Source organism: Rhipicephalus microplus, chromosome X (assembly GCF_043290135.1).
Source record: "Rhipicephalus microplus isolate Deutch F79 chromosome X, USDA_Rmic, whole genome shotgun sequence".
NCBI classification, from domain to species: Eukaryota; Metazoa; Arthropoda; class Arachnida; order Ixodida; family Ixodidae; genus Rhipicephalus; species Rhipicephalus microplus.
The window spans coordinates 305,439,813-305,462,666 of NC_134710.1; the positions used below are offsets into that span (position 1 = coordinate 305,439,813).

Below are 22,854 nucleotides of genomic sequence, written 5' to 3' on the forward strand. Positions count from 1 at the left end.
AATTAGTCAGCAACTGTAGACGTTTTTCCAACAGACATTGTTGGGAATCTTCGTATTTTCGGCAGATTGATTGCGCAATAATTTCCTTACAAGACGTTTTCTAATAATGGTTTTTAATGTGTGTGGTACTCATACATTGCACTAGCAACAATAACAAAGATCTGACCACTGGATCAAAAAAAATGTAATAAAAAGCACAGCTAATGGGACAAAATTGCCCATATATCGAGGGGTGTTTTTGAGTGGACAATAAACAGCAAGCTAACTTTAGAACGTAATAACAAAAATAAGTGCTCATCGGGATGTAATCATATAACAAATATGGGTTTTATTTGATATCTATAGGCAGAAAATAGTTGGGAAAAAGTTCGACAAAGTTTGTTTTGCGGTAATATCTTGGTCCACAAGACCAGTGTCTCACCTCAACCCCTTCTGGGGGACAGTTCGGGAGATAAGCTTTCTCTTTCATCTGTCTCACACGTAGAACTTTTCAACATGCAAGGCAGACAGTGTAGGCCCCAGATGGAACTATAGGCTCACAAAGAAAGCCAACTTCTTTTTAAAAACAATTATAGAGTAGAATGAACTCCCAAAAGACATAGTAAACCCAAAGGACGCCGGTGCTTTTTTTCATTGTTGTTATAATAGGTCTAGTGCATTTCACCTTTTGTACCTGCTTGCTATGTGCCATATCCTACCAAAAGTTTCTTTTGTTTATGCACTGCGATTGTTGCATGTTGTTATAAGTATGTTTTTTATTATGTTGCTGCCTACAATCACAGAAAAATCATTCACTGTATTGACTTTCTATATACACCCACTGCAGTGATGCCACAGAGGCGTTTATGAAACTATGTAAATGAATAAATAAATAAAAAACCCAACTCACCCGATTCTAATGTTTTTGCCAGCTCAGTCTACATCAGCAGTCCAGACAGCAAGCTTGTCGAACTTGGGACGCACCTGCACCACTGCGCCATTTACATCGTCGCTGATCTCTTCCTCAAAGCCCTCTCCTATCAGGCACAGCAACTGTCAAAATATATAGAGCCCAAGCATTGCAACATAATAATAGATAGAAAGTAACAACTTGACCAGCTTGACAGATGCCATAAAATTTACAGGGTTTCATGAACCATGCTACAAAACTAAAAAACTCATTGCGTCATGATATGGCTGCAGGCTTCAGGAATAGAAAGTAAGTACTAGAGGTGTTCAAATCCACATTTTTCTAATAAGAATTGAATACCTAACTAGTGGCCTCTATATTCAAACTAATAATCATGAAAAATTATGCACGGATTTGCTATATGAAACTTTCAAGTCCCAAACTGCATAAGACTACCCTAGAATAATTAGAGCTCGTTTTTTGTTGTACAATAAATAAAGGGAACTTAGACAATAAGGCCAAATGAAGTATAGGGAATGTTAGTTCCAATAATTATGTTGTAAAAGATAATAAAATAAAGTGGGCGAAAACATAATTTGCCATCGAGGATGGAACCTAAATTCTTCAAATAACACATCTCCCAACAAGCTCGTTGATTTGGGCAGAGAGCCACGACGATCATTTTTTGACAGCGCTGCGTACAATGCACAAGCCCCACTTCAAAATATAATCTCCCATCTTTCTCCTGTGCAAATCCTATCCAACTTTTATGCGGAAAGACGTGAACTTGGCTATGGGCAGCCTTATGTACCACCAACTTTGTGAATTGGTTTTCTTCACTATGTAATGGCACCTTGGCCCTGGAGGGATGTGGTTTTGGCCACACATTTGCTTCAGTTCTTCAGCATACTGCTAGGGTGACCTCATCGCTGCTTGGACACAAGGGACATATGGAAAATGCCTTGCAAAATACCGATGTCATAAGGTTGCATACCGTGTACGTAAGTGCAGACGTCGTGCTCATAGCCATTAAGGCATAGTCATGAAAGGCCCGCACCACACCGTCGCAGCTCCTCGCCACATCACCGCTCGCAGTGCTCTCCCTCTTTCTTCATCTCTGCCCTTTCTCCTCAAACCGGCGAACACGCGAAACTATTGTTTTGCCCTGTCATCTTTACCACCTTGGCATTTTCGGGGTTTTACTACACTCAGTGGTTGTCCGACACCTGTGCTGGCTCGCCGCGCACACTCATTCCTCAGTCGTTCCTGCCATAGAGCACACTAGAAGCTCTTCCTGCCTGATTCCCCGCCGTACTACTTTCATGAAAGCCAGCAGCGAGATGACGCAGATGGTCGTTTGTGTGCCACTTTTACGGAGCTTTGCTCATCAGTTCTATTTGTACAGGGAACAACTGCTAGTTTTTGACAATATTGTGTTCTCTTCTGTTATTAGAATGGTTGAATACTGGTATTCTACAGAATTGATTGAGTTATATATTGATTGATTGATGTATTGATTGATTGATGAACATGTGAAGTTTAACATCCTAAAACGACCATATGATTATGAGAGACGCAGTAGTGGAGGGCTCTAGAAATTTCGAACTCCTACGGTTTTCTAACGTGCACCCAAATCGGAGCACACGGGCCTACAGCCTTTTCATCTCAAAACACGAAAAAATAAACTCAGAACAAGAAATAAAAAAGAAACTATGTATTTCCGTAAGCCACTTTTCTTGCATGCCTTACTTCTTCGCATAGTTTCCTCACTCTTAAGATTAAGCCAGCTTTCCTAAAAAAATTACTTGCATGTTTTGCGCTCCCAAACCTTCCCAAGCCAGCCACCGATGCACGCATGAGGAGACTGAACATCTGACGGGCGCGCCTCACCAAGCAGGCGTGTGTTGTCGTACATAAAACGGGAGTGAGTGCGAAGTACCTTCTTCCGAGGACTTCCCCTGGACTACGATCCCTAGAATACCGCACCCCCCGAACAACCTAAACCTGTGGACGGGTCGTCGAAAGTGCTCGGGAGTTTGCCACCCGCTGTCTCTCCATCTCTTTCACCGTGACTGTGTACGCTTGCATCGCCACGGTACGAACAATTTCCGGTCTTTAAAGAAGGCGATAGGAATGTTTTAGGTAAATATCTCCCAATTTCAATTTTACTGATACTCTTCTCAAAAGGCATTGAGAAGACTATTTATGCTAAAATAATGCCATACCTAGGCAAAAATAATTTACTAGTTGATCATCAACATGGCTTCAGGAAGTACCGTTCCACTGAGACTGCTCTTTTAGCTCAAAAAGAGTCTGGTTAGCCGAGCAGAATTATGACATCGCTATTAAAACGCTCACGGATCGGTTCGGAAGGTGAGATCTCCTCATCAATGAGCACGTGGATCATCTTTTGGCATTGACTCCTGTGAAGAGCTCATCAGAAGTTGCTGAACTTCGCACACTTCACGACAATGGGCTGTTCCGAGTGAGTGCTTTAGAAGGCCTTGGCGTGTCCCCGGATCAATACATCGTGGTACAGAATCGGGTCATGATGCGCTGCTTACCAGACAATCTGGCTATCAAGTACCGACAAAGGATGAAAAAGGATGACCGCGCCAATAGTAGGACGGAGACTTCCGAACACAGGCTGCGACAAGCGAAGAACCTGTTGATATTTCTTCGCATCCAAGCAGAAGTGTGGGAGGAAGGTCGCCTGCAAACAGGTCGCCGCTCCTACGAAGGTTAAGACAGCATGGCGAAAGAAAGCCAAGACAGCGCGGAATTCATTCGGTCGGCTGCAGCTCTCACATGTTCCACTGCATCGATCAATCAAGTCTGCCCACTTTGCAACAGTCAACAGCACAGCGTTATGTCCTGTACTGCGAATCTGTCAGCGGACGAAAAGCGAGTAAGGCTACGGAATAACAACTGCTGTTTTCGCTGCGGTACTCGCTACCACATCGCAAGGGCATGCAAAGAGGCCATCATCCTCACGTGTGGTTCTTGCCGTCACCGCCACCTGACCATTCTGTGTGACCTGCCCAGACCTATTGTCCAGGACCCAGTGCCTGCTGTGGTATCCGTTGCATTGGGAAGACCACTTTTACTGAGGCTTCAAACCATTACAACCACCCAAAGCACGCACGTCGGATGCATGGCTGTACTACTACAGAGGGGGCGCATATGGGCAAGGTCCGGAAATCGACGCCTCCTTGTTCGAGTTCTCTTGGACAGTGGAAGCCAGCGCAGCTATATTCGCGCCTATGCGGCCAGAATCTTTCAGTGTTCCGTAATTAGATGGAAGAAACTTTCAATAATGACGTTTGTAAGCTCCAAGGTTCAGAAGCGACTCTGCACCGACCAGGTCTCCGTGCGACTGGGCAGTCGATTTAGCAATGCTGAAGAGGAGTTAGAACCCTTGACGATTCCAGAGATCTGCTCCATAACGACTCCACCGCTAGAGCACCATATCTTGACGACGCAACTCAAAAAAGAGTAGCATGTGGCTGACGCATGTCAATCGAATACGTGGCAAGACGGCGACATAACCATGCTGATAGGATCTTACGCCTATTAGAAGGCGACCCCCGGCAGGATTAATCGCATCCACAAGACGCTAACAGCGATTGCAACAACGTTCGAATGGATGGTACAAGGACCTTTATCACTGGACATCCAGCACCCATCTAGCGCACTGTTCCTATCGAGCCGCAATTCTTCTCGACCAGACGTAGACGTATTGTCGATGTGGTGTCTTGACGCCATCGGAATAGATGGAAGCTATTCACAACCGTTGGAGATCGACGTGCACCTCTCCGCATTTGAGCACTATATAACGAAACAAGGTAAACGTTATCAGGTGCCGCTCAAGGTAGAAAAGCCAGGCCAGGACTACCAGCCGGAAACAGTAATCGCCGACTGGCAGAACAACGACAACAATGTCAAATCAACTGATTCCGGAGCAGCCAACGTTACTAGAGAAATACGACCTGGCTATTTCCGCATATTTCAATGATGAGCATGCGAAGAAGGTGAAGGAACAGTAGCCAGTCGGAGATAATTACACTATATGCCTCATCACGCAGTAGCTTGTCGAGAGGCCATCAGAACGAAGCGTCGAGTGGTGTTTGATGTGTCATCACATGAAGCTGGTCGTCCCTGCCAGAACTCACCGTGGACATTGTCCAGCTACGGCTGACCTTTCAATGCCACCCTGTCGTTCTTGCAGCCGACACAGAGAATGCATACCTGCAGCTGTTGATTCGACTAAAAAATTGCGGCCTTCTGATGTTTTTGAGACTGAAACGACGGCCAACTAAGGAAGAGCCCATGCCACCAATTACAACTTGGAGGATGACCAGAGTACCAATTGGAGCTGCATCATGCCCATTTCTTTTGGCGGCTACAATTTGTCATCACCTGATATTTTGTCAGCAGAACCATCCAGAAACCGTAGCCTTATTGGAGCACGCGTTCTACGTCGATGATCTTGTCATCGGGCTACCCTGCATGAAGGTGGCAATGAACGTATATAAACAAGCGAAACAAATATTCTATGCCGCAAGCAAGGAAATTAGCTAGTGGGCCTCAAATTGCGAGGAGTTGAAAAAAAGATTCTTGCGTGACATCTGCACTATCGAAAATGAAGCTGGAGACAATCTAATGATGAAGGTTTTAGGTGTTCCCTGGGAACGTTCAGGCGATCACCTTATCCTGGGCACTGACACGCAGCTATGTTTGCCGCCAGAAAGCCGGCTACCAAACGTACAGGACTGCAAAATTTGGCTTGAGTATACGACCCCCTGGGTTACCTCACTCCATTCGCCTTAATGACTAAAATGGTATTCCAGAATCTATGGAAGAAAATCTTGCATGGAATGCCAGTATGCCTAAAGGTGAACAGGCCAAATGTAAATGTTGGTGTTGGAAGCATTGCGACTAGTCTGTCACGATTCCACGATATATATTCCTACAAGACAAAAATGAGGCCTTTTTTTAGCTGCACATCTTGGCAGAAGCCAGTCCTAGAGCATACAGTGCTTGCATTTACGTACGAGTGAACTCGCAGCCCGAAACGTGCCTCACGCGACTCTGGATCACCAACGCCCCACTTGCTTCTTTGAAAATGGTATCGCTTGCACGCCTGGAGCTTCTTGCATACACCATCGCGGTGCGGCTAATACGCTACGTGCGAAAGGTCCCTCTTTTTCTAACAAGCCACTGTTGCCTTTTTCACGGACTCGCTTGTGGCACTAAACTGGATAAAAAGTTCAGTGACCAAGTTGAAATCATTTGTAGCACAACATGTCACAGAAATCCAGCAACATACCAGACCTTCCCAAAGGTTTCACTGAATAGGAGCAAAGAAAATCCCGCCGATGTCATCACTAGAGGACTATTACTTTCGGATCTTACAAAATCGCCTAAGTGGCGGCATGGCCCAAGCTTGCTGTGTGACTAAACAAGGTCTTACGAAGGTTTAGAAGTCAGCGAATCAAACAACAATATACTGTTCACCAAACCGCAGCAACCGAAGAATGATCGAGGATTTTCCGCAGAAATTGCATCTGTTTGTTCATTCGCCGATATTGTTCGCCACGATGTCATGCTCCTGGAAACTTACAGCTCTTTTGCAAGACTGCTAAGAGTAACTGCATAGATCCAGCGTTTCAGCCACCATGCCAGATGCTTCCCATCAGCGTTTGGTCCTCTGACAGCAGAAGAATTCTTTCAAGCTGAGCATTATTGGTCTCATATAATGCCGAAAAACTCGTTCCCAATCGAGGTCCAAGCGCTGCAGAGAGGTCTGCCATTACCATCAACATCCCCGGTACTTCGTTTGTGCCCATTTATAGATAAGGACGGCCTACTTTGCGCCAGTGGGTGACTGCATGCGCTGCGCGCTGAACAGGACACTCGTCACCCCATCTCCCTATCAACTGAGCATAAGCTCACCAGCTTGCTTGTTTCGGCAGCACATATGCGTACGATCCATCTTGGTTCAGAAGCAATACTCACTGAGCTTAGAGAGTGTTCTTAGTTGTTGAAAAGGCGTCAAACTCTGAATAGGATCACTTTTTCATGTAGAATGTGCAAATGCTGGAAAACTACAGTGGAGATAGCACCCTTAGACCAACTTCCTCGCGAAAGAATTACGGAAACCAGCCCCTTCACGTCGTTTAGATTGATTCTTGCGGGCCGCTATACGGGGAGTAAGAGCGGTCCAAGAAGGACTTACATACTTTTGTTTGCGTGCGCCGTCACACGCGCCCTTCACCTTGACGAAACATTAGCCATGACCACCGCCACAACTTTCCTCACATTGAGTCGTTTCGTCGCACGCCATGGTGTACCCTCAATTGTCTACTCTGACAACGCCCGGACATTTTGGAGTTGGACTAGATGGTTTGCATCTGCGCTAACTGCTCTTCGCAAGTACGCCGCAGAGATCAGAATACAATAGAAGTTTATCGCAGAAGCGCTCTACGGAAAGATGGATGGTGGAACACCTCATTCGTACCACAAAAACTGCGCTCAAGAAGTGACTTCGACGCGGTAGTCTTAACGTGAAAGGCCTCACAATGGTGCTGTGTGAGGTTGATGCTGCGATTAACAGCAGACCCCTCAACTGTCTTCGAAGTGAACCCAACGAGCTACAGCCCTTAACTCCATCGCATTTCTTGCTCGGTAAACGCAGCACCTGAATGCCACAACAGACAACAGTGCCCGTCAGAGCCTCACGTATCCGTTGATCTGCAACGAAAGTCTCATCATCATCAGCGTCTAACGGTGGAACTTGGGAAGAGATGGAAACGAGCGTACCTGCTATTACTGTGGTTGGTACACAATCGCTCGACATGCCAAACAACAAAGCTCCAGGTTGGTGATGTAGTGCTCTTGCCAGAAGACACGGCACCAGCAACGTCATGGAAAATGGGCAGAGTGCTTGAGCGAGTGCCAAGGAGAGATAATATTGTACGCGCTTGCTCCATCCGTCTCGCCAATGGTTTTGTTGTGAATCACTTCGTGCCAAAGATTTGCTTGCTCGAAGCCTCCGTTTCACATTTGCCCGCCCCGGATAATGTTGGCAAAATGAACCGGAACGGAGCAACCAGAATGCGCGACACCGGGAGGGAAGAAGAGAAAGCCGAGGACACACAGCTTGCGAGGGATGACAAAAGAGATAGTTCGCCATGACCGCAGAATGAAGTCGCGTTTCCTTACATGGTTTGGGAGCCAGTCGTTTCGTAACAACGTCAAACACCTTAGTAAAATGCTCTCTTCTGCTGTAACAACTATAGCTCGCTTAAAATGTCTTCTTCCTGTTAACTATAATGTTTTGCTTTGCAATGCCCTAGTGTTTTCGATTATGCAATATTCCAACCTTGTTTGATGCATGACTACCAAGAAAAGTCTAACCAAATAGCACTTGCTCAAAAAAAGAGCTGTGCACTCCATTGCCAATGTTTTATACTCACTTAACTACGAAAGATCTGTGCATAATGTTTGAAATTCCACCTGAGTTTTTATACAATTATAGCTTAATTTTAACCCAATGGTCGACCTTAAAGTCCATTCATTCCATGAAACTTTTGCTGGCTGAGTTGAATTATAACTCTGCAACTCTAGTCAAAAATAAGACTATTTTGTCCGCCGTGCCACAGAGATTACTCACGTTGCACATGATGTCTATCTTTCTTTTCTTATCCTCGTCTTGAAATTGCGTTGAACACGTTACGAAAGAGCGTATACACGTGCGTATGTAGACCTGTTGATATATACTTGTGTATTGAGTATAAAAACGCAAATCCATGAAATCCGCATTTTCGTTCATAGACACATATTTTTGTGTGAATTTAAAATATGTATTGATGCATACACTTTTTGTTTTGTTATTGCAACTGTTTTTGTATCGCACAATACAATGTTTTTAGTGTGTTGCACTTATTCTTTCTCGGCAATGTGCTGCTGTCATTTATAAAACGAGGCAGGGCCTCTGTCAAGCTGCAGTAGCAGTAGCTCTTAGTGTTGTCCCCTCTCTTTCGAGTGTGAAAATAAAACTGATTAATTGATTGATTTGATTGATTGATTGATTGATTGATAGCTGTAAGTTAAGGCTAGAAAATTTAAATTTCCCGCAGAGCGTTGATAGTGACGTTGGGGGCTAAAGCAACCAGTATTTCACTTGAGTTCTGTCGTCTCGCCGATAGGTATCCACTGCATTCAGTGAACCAATCGGCGCAGAGCGTCGTTACTTTATATGGTCGATAGGATCTCATAAGCGTAGGGTGGGTGCCTCGAATATTTACAGTATATTCTCGGCATTATTGTTGGGGTCTGTGCACTTACACTTATGAAGCATACTGCAAATGGCTAAGGTGACCTGCATTTCGAACCGAAATCGGCACTCCTGAAAGCATTTTGAGGCTGGCTGGACATTTTGGCGCAGTGTGGCGTAGTGTGGCGCAGTTTCAGCAAATTTTACGCTTTTAGCTGGGCGCAACAAATGGAAATTGTATCAAATTAGTGCAGTTGGCGCAGCTGTTGCCCTATGTGCTTGGAAAGCTTGCTAGCGACAGCAAGCTCCGGCAAGCGAATATGGCAGACTATTTTCTTTCAGAACTTTCAGTTTTGAAGCAATAAAAGTACAGTTTTTTCGCAGTTTGCCTAATTTGAAGTTTCAATATTTTGAAGCTTTTTGTGGTTCCAGTGAACTTCGCAATATTGGTAGTTGACCGTACACCAGTTTTCTGCCATTTAAGAAGACCTCTTGAACTACGGGCGAAAAGTTAGGTTCTCCGATATCACTGTGTTGTGAGACACGGTTTTTCCCAGCATTGTCAATAGAAGCTTCAATAAAACGGGGTGTTCAAACGTACCTAATGGCACTGAGAATGACGAGCTTAGGGAGAATGGTGACACAGCGGCTGCGATGATTCCCTATCGGACATCTCAATCAAAGATTCTGACTAGGTCGCCTGTGACAAAATTTTGCTGGTTTACCTCTGGATTAGTACTTTATTTGTGCTCCATTTTTTAAGTTTTTTATTTATATACGGCCTGTGTTGGTACCACAGTCGCTGACAGATTTTTGGACTACAAAAATTTGAACTTGTTGGGTGTTTTGGATTTCACATATACACTTTCAACGTTCCCGTGCAGTAATGCACTTTAGCGACTTATTTTTTGAACGAAATAATGTTTCAAAGATTGAATTTCTAGACTAAACCATTTCTTCTGAGCTATGCCTCTCAATTTCGGAAAGCGCCTTGCTGGATCTTTTGTTGGCTTGGTTGAGTTTGGCTTACAGTAGCTAGTTGTGCGGCCTACAAAATTGGAAGCGCTTACTAGCTTCTGATTACAGAGGCCATGCCTGATCTTCTTTGTGCGCAGAATCTTTCGAATTTGGATGTCATGTCTTATCTTCCATGGCTAGGAAATGTGCAGAGTTTCTTTTACAGCCAACCTTATCACCAATACTACAACGGTAGCTTTTATTTTTTGGGAGTTTCTTTTCCGGCCGTCACTGCGCACGTTGTGTTAGTCGTGTCAGTAGTGCGCCAAGTGTTTTTGAGCCGCTATGCGCGTTATATGCTTGCTGCTGTTCGCGATAGCTTAGTAACATTCTGGGGAGGTGGAGGCACAGTGCTTGGCTACTGATCTGGGGAGCTATTCTAGCGGTGTCCAATTCAGCGAAGCGCGTTCAATTACGCAAAAACAAATAAAAAACAGTGAGTCCTGACGTCATGACCTGCTTGACCACATCGGCGCACTGAACCCGTCAGCCCGTTCTCAGCGTAAAAAAAAAACCAAGTGGATAAAATGTAAAGTAACAGGACCCTTAAACTTGATCAACTCTGAACGCCCTTGTGAACCTGTCGAGATCTTTGATGAGCGATGCAGGGACTATGTACAGACATTTCAGGGGCGTCAGGCAGGAGGCCTTGTTAAACGTAATTCAAGGGCTAACTCTATTAGAGTCCATGCAGGGACTCAGAGGTGCGTGTCCTAGAGATGATCTCTGGGGGCAGCATTGGTTGTTGTGAAACGCATTCCACCAATATCATTTGTGTCAAGTGTTGTGAAAACTGCGTAGCGTCAAAATGACGCTGCGCAAAAAAGATGGGTAAGATTCACCAGCTCCAGCCATTCAGGAAAGGGTGAATCGGACATGTCCGCAAATTGTAGGACACGCTGAGAATAGCTGTCCTGGAACACGCGGGTTTAATTACGTCCCAAGAGTGCTATTTTGATGGTCGCTGAAGGCTAGCGTAATTTACAGTGTCTGTTCAGGGAAACGAATCCATGACCGTCTTGGTAAATGACACCAAACAGGCGAGACGTTGCATGCATCTTTTTGCGACCGGCATCAAGTTGTGTTTGCTTTGTTCCATGAAGCCACTAACTTTGCCGCCCACAACGCTCAGCGGCAGCGATTGCTAACGCGCTATCTAACAAAATTACCATAGCCCAAATATAACCAAAATTGCTCGTCCCGAAGTACAGCATGAAGCATTGCATTTTTTGTGATTTTTTTAGGGCTTAACCGTTTTTTCGGACTGTTAGATTTCTTAGACTATTTCACTGTCTTGGCCGACTCCGGAAAATGGGTCAGCGACTGAATATACAATTGCACATTTTTTAATTGGTTTTGTGAAATCTGTGATATTTGGCAACCTTTTCAGCGCTTCAAAACTACGAAAAGTGTGCACAAATTATACCAGTAAATACCGTAATTCTAAAGCAGTGCCATAAAGCCAACATGCACAATTAAATTTACACTGAAAACACAGTAACTTTTTCAAATGTTTTATACTGAATTATACTATTTATCGAATTCCAGTTTTTACAGAGTTTAATATATGCTGGCTAGACTGTATTATATTCATACCCTGTGAGGTAAAATCGAGTATACTTGAAATATCAAACCTCTTTCTACATTTTGTGAAGAGATAACTTACTATTTCGAGCCAGTAGTTGACAGTGTCCATAGTCCTCTTGCTTTTGTTCAAGCAAGGGGCCTCCGTTTTTGTTCCGGCTGTCTTTCCACATGGGCTTGATACCATACTGTAATAGAAATATCAGTCTGTAAAACGTAACTAGCCAGCCGCTCATATAAGGTGAACGTCCACCTGTCTCAGCAACTATTCACATATGCTTTGGCAGTAAGGGGAGGGGGGGAGGGTGCAGCAGCGAAAATTGAACTTGGAGCAATTTTTGGAACAGCAAAATATTACTTTGGAGCACTGAAATTTGAATTTGAAGCAGGTTACAGAAAAAACAAATGTTTAATCATAAAAGAGACCATTTGTAGCATAACGAAAAAGAAGGCTTACATTTTAAACAATAAATACATGTGCAAAACATTAAACCACCTATATCATGCAACATGAACGTGGGCGCTGCTATTTCAATGAAAGTAGTATTCTGAAAGCAAACAATGAAGTCCGCATCAGCATTCCCCGTGTCTGTCGAGCCATTTCACTACTCTGCAAACTCGCGTGTGGCTCTGTCAAGCAAGGGACCTTGACCTTCGGGAGATTAGTAAATCCATGGAGCAGGGGTGGCGGCAAAAGAAAAAAAAACTGCCGAACAGGTGTGTCTGTTTTTCTTTTTTAGGGCAGCCAATACGTCATTCGCTTCACTGCCCCAAATGATTGCCAGTAACTTTTTAGACGTCAGTGAGCATGCGAGCACTCAATTATGTGGTGCATGAGCGCATCAGTAATTGAACAGAATGCGCTGTGTACCGTGACTGGCGCTATTAGCCCCTTCCAAGTCAAAATACACTTTTCTGCGAAGCAGAAGTGTACAACGGCGAAGCTCGCAAAGCAGCGTTCTGCATGATTTTGAGCAAGGCCAGCCAATTGTCGAACCGCTACACCGCCCAACCTTCCCCTCCACCCTTGAATTCCACCTCAACCTTTTTTGTTTTCTTTCTTTGTTTAGGGCACAACTTTTTGGCTCGTTTACAAGAAACGTTCAACCAGATAAACTAACAATGCGCACGCGCATAGCCCGGCGATGGCGCCAGATCGCCGAGACGACCCAACTTCAAGGCTGAAAAATTTCTTAATAGCCATTGCTAAGGGAACCAACATGGTGGCTGGCAATGACGGCATTCACAGCTTTTCGGCCTTGTTCGCGCGCGAAAACACGGCATACGTTCCTAGCACGCCATACAGGGCATACGTTCCAAACATGGTACACGTTCCTAGCACACGGGCCTACAGCGGTTTCGTTTCCACCGAAAATTCAGCCGCTGCAGATGGGATGCGATCCTGCGACCTGCTGCTCAGCAGCCGAACACCTTAGCAACTAGACCACCGCGGTGGGGCCTTGCATCGTGGCTTAGGCTTAGGGTCTGCGCGCTTGGTTTGATTGACGACGTAAAATACAGGGGCCAATGTGGCCTCCATTCCTCGCAAAGATTAGCGCACCGGAGATAATTTTAAGGCTGGTCGGACACTTTCGCTCAGTGCGGCGTAATTTGGGCAAATCTCATCGGTTTGGGGCAGCTGTCTTCAACAGTGGGGAATTGTATCAAACAAGCAGAATTGGCGCAGTGGTTGCACCCACGGGCATGCGATCGAACGAGTTACAACACAAATCCCTCCACTGAGCCTTCTGAGATCATGATGAATCACTCGAGGAATACTTCAGCATCGCAGGTAACCGAAATTTCCCAGGAGTTTTGGTTGGGTATTATGGTGCCTCAAAATAAACTGCATAGCGTTTAACACTGCTACCTTAAAAAAAATTTGAATTTGACATCAAAGAATCAGTTTCTCAGTGACATGTATTAACAGCGCGAGGTCACGGGAAGGCAGTAATTCACATTTTAAAACAGCAGAATTATTATATACTGATGGTACACGCAATTAATGAGTTAACAACCAGTTACCCCGACAGTAACTTCAAATTTAGGCTGTATGTGGGATGCACATTAGCAAACACAGTAGATTAATGTTGACTCATTCGGATAATGTCCATTGCAAGGGGGCTAGCTTGCTGATGCTCAGAGACTATCACTTTAAAATCATAGAAATTTCTTTATCAATGTTTGCTTGCTCCAGTGTGCGGCGAGGGTTAAAGGGACACTAAGAAAGAATAATCTGGTTCACATTGACGTATTCTAATTCCATATGTTTTGTTATCGTAAGTTCACTATAAGCGGAGAAATTCAAGGTTGAACTTTCATACCCGGTCGTGAACCCTCTCACGCAGCCCTTAGGAACCAAAATGCTCTCTAGTTGGGCCTTCTGGGCGGCAAGAGCTTTGCAGCCAGTTTCTAGCACATCGCACGCCCCAGTGGTTTGTGGACCTCGCACCTAACCACACAAGCTCTAGGATTGTGCACAAAGGTCCGAAACTAAGCACGTGCAGCGGAGGAGACCATTTGAGACCATAAACAAACGAACCCCTGAACGGCTGCGATGTCTTAAGCTGAAACAAAACAATGTCACTGTGAGAGCTTGAAACTGAGGCACTGTCTTCAAAGACAAAGCTTGTTTGCTCATCACTCGCTGCAGGTGCAGTTTCAAGAAGGCGCGCGTTTCTTAAGGTGCAGTTGCACACCAATGCACGCGTAACATGACCACCATATGAGAAACCAGCGACACCGGATGCACCCCTGTCCGATTTAACAAGAAAAGCAAAGCCAAAGCGGCTAGAAACTGGCTGAAAAGGCCACCTTCAGATGTTATTCACATGTATAACCTTCAGCAATGGGCAATTATCACTGCCTACACTCAGATTTTCAAGCCGACACTATAATTTATTATGTGACACGCAAGGGTTCATGTAACTACAAAAGTCAGAAACTGACGCATTCCCATGAGTGACAGGGATTTCCCTCTTGTGGGTCAGCCAAATACGCTTTCTCAACACGTGCACATAGGTTTGCACAAAGTTATTTAAATATCACTATGCTGCTCAAGCATCCTCAAGCATGGCCCCATATGCTATGTTGCTACCCCCTACCTACCCTCAAAAGACACACAATATGGCAAACAACTTTTTATTTGCCGCGATGTCCAGAATATACCACAAGACAAGGAAACTATAATGCAACACAAGCCACTGGTGCATTTACCTTGAAAAGTGAATAGTCACATCCAAGACGAAGTTTACTTGCAACCTCCAAGTGGTTAAAGAGGGCACAGAAGTCCTCCACAGTGTCAAAGGAGGCGACTTCAATTTCGTTATCTGCTCAGCTGCGTTTTTTGTCGTTCTTGTAGTACCACATGCTCCATCGATGTCGAAGCGGGTGCTTAATCGAATGAAGTAGGGGATGTGGATGAAGGGCCTTTTTAGCAGGTCGAGGCTTGCTGGAATAAGTCTGCTGAAAAAATCGGGTTAACCACAAGGTGTCCAGTATTTCAATTCCCGAAGAATGATTGTTTTTTTCCGTAAATTGGAAAGATAATTTACAAAAATACAACTGTCATTAGCTTTCTCTTCAGTGCCAGTTTAACCATATATTGCCACATGTCATGTTTTCAATACATAACAAAACATTCCGACCAAGCAAGCCACAAAACGGATTCTGCCTTCGATGCCGGTTGTCACGTACTCGTAAAATACGTACCTTTCAGCACAAGACATCTACGCCACCTTATGCAAGGCATTCTGGGCTAAAACCAAATGTTCTCAAGCTCACCACGGAGAGCAGAACCACATGACAAAGCTCTCACTTGAGTGACCAAAGGGGTTTGTTTTATAATTTTTTTTGGTGTGCACACATCTAAGAAGCTGCACACATGTCTCTTTCTGAAAAACATTTATTTCACAATGATCGCTTTTGTGGTATGTCATAAATTCGCGACATTTGACAATTGAGGCAGTAAGTGGTGAATGTCGGTATGATATGTTCATATTTTGCCTATATTAGCAGACCGACGTCCACTCAATTCATGCAAAAATAGCGCTACAGACGTGCTTGACACTTGAAGATAATAGTAACAATAGTTTTCTGTATATCGATGCTGATCCTCATGCACAAGCACACGTTTGAACTCAGCAAGCAGTGAGGATGAGAAGAAAGATGCGGTACGTGAGCTGAGTGCCTCTCTAGCACATGCAGTGGGATGAAAAAAAAAACTGTCAACAACAGCAAGGAATCCCACCCTGAAAAGCCACTCTTTCTTAATGACGCTATCGTAAGTCTCAGGGAATATTTCAAAACTTTTTTGTGAAACTGTCATTGGTTGAGCAGAGCTTTATTGTTGAGCAGAGCAATCTTTTTGCAAAGAGAAAAAATGATCTTAACACGGAACTGACTCTGCCTAATGATGGGCTAGATGAATATTTTGGCGCTGTCACATAATTGGCACATTTTCAACTCCCAAAAAGTATATTACTTAAGGCGGAGTAGTCTCGAGTTCCCACATAGTCGCCGAAACAATGCCAAGAGATCACTGTGAAAAAACAAACTAGTCAAATTTGCGTTTAAGCAAGTGACACTCGACGATCGAAATCCTGTTTTCAAAGTTCGGCTTTGAACACATCTGTATATTGAGCCACCTACTGGCTTAAGTGCGTGTTGTTTCAGATCTGCAACATACCTCGATGCATGCATATAAGTTGCATTTTGGACAATTATTTGCAGAATTAAGTAAACTGTGATATTTGTTGTTGAAAAGGGAAAAAATTGTTGTTTCATGATTCAAGCATCAAACGGTTAATGTAAAAAACACTAGATATTCATATTACTTTAAAGCTTGCAAGGTCCCAAGTCTACTCGGTGGGTTATGAAGGTAAGCAAAATGAAGGACTCCAGATAAATTTCCACTTCTTGAGCACAAACTTGTTCCAAAGCCTTTTTTCAAAAGGTACTGACACAAATATTCACGGCCGAAATAGCCTGCGGGATTGATTCCAGTGAGCATTCGTATATCGTCTGCAAAATATTAACAGCGAATAAAGCTTTGAAGGTATTTAAATTGATTTTGAAGTTTGCGTAAGCACTTAACTCCATGGTGCCATTGACACTTTAGAAGGGAATCCTTTGGGAACCTCTTAGTTCTCTCTAGTCACCACACTACAGTCAATAAAACAAGTTATGATGACGTCAATGACGCCATTTTTCTGTCGCCGGGTTTATTCCCGCTACAGTATTGTTCCAGCAGTCTCTACTTTTTAGCGGTTGGTCACGAGCTTAGGGCTGTGGTGCACGCTTTGAAGGTTCTGTGTATGGTTACACTGCAGTCCCGTTTCCTATTAGGAAATAATTCTTGATGCGGAGATTGCGGAAATGTGTCAGAGTTCTGTGCCCAAACATGGTCAAGAGCTACACACACAATGTGGCAATAGTTGCACCCATCGGCTTCTAGTTTTTGGAGCCCTCTCAAACCGAAACCTACCAATAATTAGGGGCCTATAATTATCTCTTGCATGCTGCTGCAAACGATGTGTCGTGTTACGACTACCAGGCCCCAAACAACTCATTGTAGCAGAAAAACGCTAGGCCAAAATTTTTGCGTCAAAATGACTTTAACCACACCACAGGCTTGATATTTCATTCGAGCTGCAAATATTTTTCATGGTATAACACAGCGCTTGGCTCTGATACATTCTGAGGTAAACTGGACACAAATGTTTAGAGCTTAACGAATTGGACAAAAAATCAGCAAGACATTCCCTAACTCGGAGACATGACCTCTTAATTGCACAGCAGCGCACACACCAAAAGAACGCGCCCCGACATCTGCAACGCGCGTTGTACGTTCATTCCGTTAATAGAGGTTTTTAGTTTGACGTTTTTGTGGTCCTCTCCACTCCGGGAGCACCCGCGAAGCCGCAGCGGAGCGGTGGCCGATTTTTCTCTTTTAGTTATTCGTTGCCGGCCGCGAAGCGGACCTTTCGCAGTTGCAGCGCCCTCTGGTCGTTTTCATCGTCGGTAAACAAAATAAAAAAAACATTTTTCACGTATACAAAGCAAAACAATAACGTATAAATGATCTTTTCATGAAGTATTTAGATATCTGATTTCAATGTATTAACCGCCTATTTTTTGGCAAAGAAGCAAGCTCTGACTTGATAGTAGCCGCTTAAAAGCCAGCAAGGTTCCGTTCCAGATCCATTGCAAGCATTCACTGTGTGTTGTTGGCGCATTTTCCGCGTGTGTGGTGGCGGCGTTTTTATTTTTCACCGTTGAAACTGTGTTTTCGCGGCTTGCACTGGGCAGGTGACGGCGAAGCTGCAGCACTCGCGGAAAGCGTGCCGTCTCCGGAGGAAGCCATCTTGAGATGAGCAAAGTTGCTGCACGCACGAGAGAGGGCGCGCGGGTTGTCGCCCTTCCGCTTGCAGAAACGGCAGCGACGCACCGCGCTCCGCTTAGGCTGCTCGTAAGCGGACCGTATTCCCCGCTCCGGTAACCCGCTTAAGGCTTTAGCGGAGGGCGCATGCGCACTCGCGTTCCCGCTCTGCTTAGCTGCTAAGCGGAGCGTAAAAACGTCCAACTAAAAACCTCTAATAAGTTTTGTCGCGAAATGCACCGCGGACGACACCATATTCTCACGAAGAAGCCACAACTCCAGGGGCTAATTTCTCCGCTCAATTTGGCTGCAGTCTGGACAGAACCATCAGAAAGTGTGGCAACTGGAAAAAGAGACGCCAAACACAACCTTTGGTGCAGGCTTGTGTGCATCAGCCTTTGAGGAGGAAATGCCGTTGACTTATAAGCGACTATAGCTACTGTGGCGCTGACTGGTTTCATAAGAGGATCATTAGTCATGAGTCATGACACACCGTCCCACAAGCTTTGTAGATATCGCAAGCAGTGGAGAGTTTGCATACGTGCAGCTTAGCCATCATGTGAAACCTGCACACCTTTACAAATTGACCTCACTGGCTAGCTGAGAACAAAGTTTGTTTCTTCACTTTGTTGCATTCGGCAAAAAAAGAAAACAGCCAATGGGATGGCATGCAGGCAAACCAGTCTCGCTTCGAATATTTCATGCACTCCATTGTGACGAAGTCAACCAATTTTGCTTCAATGAACCTGTAAACGACTTCCAGTAGCATGGACGTATGAGTAGCTGTCGTATGCGCAGAGCTATAAAACTGCTGATAAACTCACACAGGCAGTGCCTCTCGCACAAAGAAACTGCGCAGCGATCGCCACGCAGACTCCATAGCTGCACACAAAATGGCGAACTACGATGGCATAATTCAGGTTTATTAGCAGCCTTTCTGCCTCACCAAAGCTGATGAAACAATGCATTTCAGATCATACATAATAGCATTAGTTTAGCTACTGCTGCCGCTACACGTTGGACCACGTTGGTGACCTGGACTGCCTGGCTTGGACTGCCCTTATATGGCCTCCTGCTCCTCTTCATCGCTTGTCACAGATTTAGTCACTGATAGAAGGACCACGACATTAATTCATACTGTACTGCGATGTGACTGTGCGCACTTAAAAGTAGTGTGGCTGGCCAGCTGTCAAATAAGAGTCACGACATCACGGCTTTGAACTCGCATGGGCAGAGTGGCCTGGTACACGCTTGCAAAAACATAGAAAATAAGATCACCCACTGAAAATTTCAATAAGTGACGACTTCTACTCGGTTTAAATGTACACTGAGATTCAATTTCCAGCATTTTTGCGGACTTTTCCTATTTTGATTCAGTATTAGGGAAATAAACAGCACAGTGTGCAGCTTCCGAATGGTAAGGAAATATTAAACTGCATGTACGCACACTATTAGGCTGCGCTTCAGCAACACGTAGCTGGATTTGCAAATGCACGACGTCGGAATGTGTTCTGTCCCGCTGGTGTCTGCCTAGCTTTCCCAAGGCACGATCTTTGCTTTCTGAGCTTCCGCCGCAGCTTTATTTGTAAGTTACTCGAAGCAGTTGGCAGCGTAGCAACACTTTTGCTGCAAGTGGAAGCTATACTACTGTGATAGCCGTCGCACGCTAACACAAAGCGAAAGGTACAGAACATAACTCTTTCAAAGATGACTCGTGATGCTAGCAAGGTCACTGTTTTCGACTGTCATGATCACTTTAACCACAGCCTCTTGAGGCCATTTATTATTTGAGTCTTTGCCGAAACGTTCTCTATCGGCACTACTAAATGAAATGCCACATTACTTTCTCTGACAGCTCAAGGAAAGCGTCACCCCACCGCCCTGCCTAACTTCTCAAACAGAGAGCACAGTGCCAGCGACGCAGGTGGCACCACGCGGCTTTCCTCCGAAACTGACACAGGGTGAAAAGTCTACAACACATTTCGGTCTGCCGTAGTCATAAGCGCTAATTACATTCTCATTCATACATCTATACGTATTTTCAGCGCGACCAAGTGTGATCTGCAGCGTAACTAGAGGGCCTCACGATCTTTGCTGCCTGCCTTCCTCCATGGGTGCCTGAGACGCGCACCTCAGCACCGTCTCGTCCGCCATTTTGACCAACCGTCGAGACGCCTATAATGGCTGTAATGATGAAAGTGCGTTCTTGGTGCACTGAGTGCTTGGCCTCGCGGGCCGAGAGGTCATACGTTCGATTCCCGGTGGTAAATTTTGTTCTTAGTTTTTTTCTCGTTCGTCAATGTCAATCGTATCACCTCATATCCGATCAAGACAGAAATTTGTTACTGAAGCCCTCGTAGACCCCAATACGATAAACTTTTGTTTAAAAAAATGTGGGTGGTAACATCACCATGAAATTATCACATCACTATGACGCCTAGGGCATGTTTCTCAGTGAGTCCACATAATGGCCAACACTTCAGCGGAGCACTCTGAATCAGTTGAAAACATGGCGAGTCACGACATCATGGTGCATTTGGCCACATTGATGCAAAAACACTGCCAACATATTCCTAGGGTACAAAGAGAGAAAGTGGACGAAAGGTACTGTAACGTGACTTTTAACAGTAACAGAAGAAAAGCCTGAACTTGCATATGAACATGTTCAGATGTTTCAAAATTTTGCAGAGATTGTTTCGCTTTAATGTCCCTACAATGTCCGAAAGATCGATGCTTCAAGGAAGGACTTTAAGTTTTAATATAAGTTTGATTATTGGCGAAGCAACCCAATGCACATAATATCTTGGCATACTAGGCCTGTAGCATTGGCTGGTACAAAAAACTTACAGCATTAAATTGCAACAGCATCAACGCGGTTAAGAAAAACAGTTATTCAAAACAATCTCTTTACTATTAACCCCAAAAATTTGTTAAAAGAATGAAGTCCACACTAAGCCAGATTGCATCTGACAAAACCTGGACGGTATCACGGAAAACACTGAGGCAGTTTCTATGCGTTGCGGGTACTGCAGATCTTTACAAAAAGCTCTGCCCATACATAATATTCAGGCAGTATGGAAACCAGAAAGCTTTTCCCGATGCATGTTTAGTTGCCATAACAATCAGCCACACATGCTGTGTACAAATTCTTATGAAACATGCATTTTGCGAATATTGCCACCTTACCCAAAACGCTCTCTCGCTTAATGGTTGGTTCCTCAGCCCCGCTAAGAGACCGCGAAGCACAGATTCTTAATTCATGTACATGCTACAAAGCAACAAACTATGTTTGACGCGCAGCCATGATTGGCAACGCCCGTGGGCAGTGCCGGCTTCAGCTAGCTACATGCAAACTACGCATAATTTCAAGAAGGCGACAGTCGTGGGGCGAGACTTGGACACGCTAAGAAGCATCATGTGACGGCAAAGCGCGTCCACAAGGCGCTCTCAGTGACGCTTGTGATACGACACGCTCCCGGGTCATGCCGCCGCGCGCGGGCACTCGCTGGGCCGTATACTACGGTTTGTTGAACACCAAAAAAGAGGGCGCCTCAACGATCTACAGGAGTGTCAGAAGCGTATGTTACTTAACTAAAAGCTCATATCACCGAAATGGCGCAACGCAATCAACGGGGAAACACTACCTCACAGTGCTTTAGCCTATCCACGAAATCCGGTGCAGTGACGCAACGGATCTGGGAGCCCTGCCGACAGCCGCCAATGTCAAACAAAAGCTAAATGGTTGAAAATATGAACCTGTATCCTCCGGTAACGTCTGCGAGATTCACAAGCACGAAACGTGGTAACAATAGAATTGACATACCTTCGAAAGGTCGTCCTCCGCCGCCATGGTGGTTGGAAATTATCCGACAGGGTGCCCTATTCCTAGTGTGCCACGAGCGAATGAGCACGAGAGTGGCATGCACCGCATGTGGTGACGTTCGGTGGCCTACTATTGCCTACTAGTACTACTATCAGAGTTTCTCACATTGGTCTTGAGACCGCTATGTGGCACGTGGTGGCGACACCAAGGAGTATTTCGAAACAACTGCTGAGTCCATATGCGCGGCCGACGCAGTGGCTGGCATAGTGACGAAACGGACATAAGCGGCTGTTCACGATGAATGTGTGCCACAACATCTCCTTAGGAAAAACTGACAGTATTAGGGGCGAAGCTCCTTGCGGGTAGTGCGTCTGCGATGTATGTAGTAGTAGCAGTAGTAGTAGTTGTATTGGTAGGTAGCTACCTCTCGTTTAGCCCTTGAAATGTCCGCTGTATGATGGTAGTTCTATATGATGAATATATGTCAGATGATGGTAAATGAATTGTTCACTAGATGGACGAACGGACAGGTTCACTGACAGACTAACGGAAGCAAGAATAGAGACAAATAGATAGCAATAACAGAAAGAGTCTTGGCTAGTTTTTGCCGTCACCGCCTCCGTCATTCACGTATACCATTATATGTATTTACACTGCTACGTACGAGTGGCATAGTGATCCACACGATGAAGAGGAGGACGAAGTGGACAGACTGGCGCGAGCATCACAGCGATGTTCACTATGCCATAGAAGAATTGATCAGTCAGATTAAAATGATATTTTGTTAAATCATTCAACCTTTTAAACATTTAAGTACTAACATTTAGTAATTGAGTTTTTTTGTATAGCCTATCCCTAGTTTATACGAGAAGTATTGAAAGAAA

General features: G+C 44.8%; 1 pseudogene; it reads right to left on the reverse strand.

Annotated features, from left to right (window-relative positions):
* Positions 1-896: 896 nt before the first annotated feature.
* On the reverse strand, positions 897-21,997 carry LOC119162129 (eukaryotic translation initiation factor 4E-like; annotated as a pseudogene).
* Positions 21,998-22,854: the final 857 nt, after the last annotated feature.